Source organism: Scatophagus argus, chromosome 1 (assembly GCF_020382885.2).
Source record: "Scatophagus argus isolate fScaArg1 chromosome 1, fScaArg1.pri, whole genome shotgun sequence".
NCBI lineage: Eukaryota > Metazoa > Chordata > Actinopteri > Scatophagidae > Scatophagus > Scatophagus argus.
This window is the reverse complement of record NC_058493.1, coordinates 2,369,717-2,372,460: the sequence shown is the minus strand read 5'-3', so window position 1 is coordinate 2,372,460 and position 2,744 is coordinate 2,369,717. Positions and strand designations below refer to the sequence as shown.

Genomic DNA, 2,744 nt, shown 5'->3' with positions numbered 1-2,744 from the left:
CGGATAAGACATCATGTAGAAGCTTTTATATACAAAACAAAAAAGGGACAGTGGATTTCAAATTGGTAAAGTAATGGTGAATCTCATATCCCAATTTTATTGTCAGCGGAATCATGTTTAAGACATGAATGCATGAATTTACAATAACATCTACTTTTATCTTTTTAGATTTCACTCACAAGTTTGTGTTTGGCTGCCTCTAATGGTGTGATCAAAACTCTGCAAAGCAATAGTACGTGTGTGCAATAATTGATATTAAAAAAACTACTGCTCAGAAAATTTTGTTTCAACACTTATGGCAGAAGGGTATTCAGTACAAAGCCAAGTAGCTGTTTACAACAGATCCAAATGCATAGCCTGGGCCTGTACAAGATGAAATGTACTTGAAATTGAAAAGAAAAATTATGTCACTGGTAAGAGTATACTCATCATTATATGTGACTGATTACACACACACGCATTATGGGCTACTGTAAAAACATGGCAGTGTAACAGCGTATACTCTGGTAAAGAGGACCTGCAGGAGATTTTCCTGCTTTCCTAAATAATGGCAGATCACAATTCACTCATAAGATACTGTTTCATCTCACTGTGTCATTTGATACATCATTATAATAAAAATATAGATGATAGCCACTAAAGTCTGTTTAAAACTGCCGGAATGGGTCTGCTGGGACGGCATAGTGGTGTAGTGGTTAGCACCGTCACCTCACAGCAAGAGGGTTCCAGATTGGAGCCTAGGTCTGGAGCCTAGGTCTGGAGCCTAGGTCTGGAGCCTAGGTCTGGAGCCTAGGTCTGGAGCCTAGGTCTGGAGCCTAGGTCTGGAGCCTAGGTCTGGAGCCTAGGTCTGGAGCCTAGGTCTGGAGCCCGGCTAGCTCAGTCGGTAGAGCATGAGACTCTTAATCTCAGGGTCGTGGGTTCGAGTCCCACGTTGGGCGATACAAGTTTTCACCTTAGCAATTGATTTTGCTCATTCACTGTCCACCTGCTGTTCATTTGCACTGTCTACCTCACCCACTTGCACTATACTCCACCCTGCACCTGACTTTTGAACTACCTCCAGAAAAATATTTATTTCACTTATTTTATTTTGTGTTACCTTACTCTATTTTATTTTTATTTTTATTTTTTATTTTATTTTATTCTTCAATTATATGTTACTGTTACGTTCTATGTATGCACCAATCACCAAGACAAATTCCTAGTAATGTGAAACCTCTTCACTTACATGGCAATAAAGTCTTTTCTGATTCTGATTCTGTGAGGAGTTTGCATGTTCTACTTGTGCCTCCGTGGGTTTTCTCCAGTCCCAAAAACAGGCCACTCTACATTGCCCAAGGATGTGAGTGCAATCATGTATGGTTGTCTGTCTTTGTGTGTCAGCCCTGCGATTAACTGGTGACCAGTCCAGGGTGTACCCTACCGTAGCATTAATGTGTTAATTTCAAGAACCTAAATGATGCAGTGCTTCTGTGTAATAAACCAAGAATGGCAGAGTCATCTATGACTGTGTCCCAATGCACAAAGGTCCATAAAGACATGGTTGGATGAGTTTGGCGTGGAAGAACTTGGCTGGACTACACAGAGTCCTGACCTCAATCCCATCAAACACCTTTGGAGATTGTGAGCTGGAACAAAAGTTATGATCCAGGCCTTTTGATCCAACATCAGTGCCTGACTTCACAAATACTGTAGTGCATGAATGAAAAGTTCCCACAGAAACACTCCAAAATCTTGTGGAAAGCCTTCCCAGAAGAGTGGAAGCTGTTATAGCTGCAAAGCTGTCTATGTATTTGGAATGCGATGTCATTGAAGTCCCTGTTGGTGCAATGATCAGATGACCTAATACTTTTGTCCATATATGGACAAAAGTACTACATCTAAGAACTACATCTACATCTAAGAAATAACAATGAACATATTATTCTTATATTTTTAGTAAGAAGGTGGTGAGACAAGATAGATGCTGATACAGTTTGGGAACAGATGATTCAGCCACTGAGTTTCTTTTTAGTGTCTCATGTTGCCGTGAAGACTCAAAGCGCTGATCGCCAGACCTCTTTGACACCACCTACGCACATCTCTAGGGTGACTTTAAGTTCTCCTCAATTAAGAGTATTCTTTCTGCTTCAGCTATTTTCATAAATCAAGCATAAAAACAGATGGATGGGGAAGTATAAAGTAAGATCCTATGTAAAGAAAAAAAAATGTAACCCTTTGGAATCCAGCTGTCAATAACAACTGATTTCCATCTGTTTTTGCCACATCAGGAGTGTGTCTTTAGAAAACTGGTCAGTTCGCCTTGGTCCCAAGTGAAAGTTTAAAAATGATATTATTTACTATTATTCATATCATCAACATATTAACATGACATGAGCACTTAATTCAAAGCATTGCTGAGCTGAGTACAGCTTCGCAGAGCCACCAACAAAGATGGTATTTGACACCAAACCTCATGTCAAAATCAGTATGGATAATATTTTAATTATTTTTAACAAAAGAGAAGGTTTCAGATTCACAACACAGATGTTATGTCCATTGACCATCATGGCTGCTTAGTTGTGCGATTTAGTGACAGTGATTTTAAATTAACTTGCTCTTATTTAAAATCATGATTAGGTCAGTATTTTTCCTCTTTCTTTGTAGATCTAAGAGAGCCATTAGTTTGTTTATGTAGTTCATTGTAGAACATCTATAATAAATGTTTTAGTTATCTGGAACTGTTGCCAACAACAAGTACTTTT

At 38.9% G+C, this 2,744-nt stretch overlaps 1 non-coding gene across 1 annotated transcript; it reads left to right on the top strand.

Annotated features, from left to right (window-relative positions):
• Positions 1-865: 865 nt before the first annotated feature.
• Positions 866-938, top strand: trnak-cuu. The gene has a single exon. It is a non-coding gene; the product is annotated as a tRNA-Lys (tRNA).
• Positions 939-2,744: the final 1,806 nt, after the last annotated feature.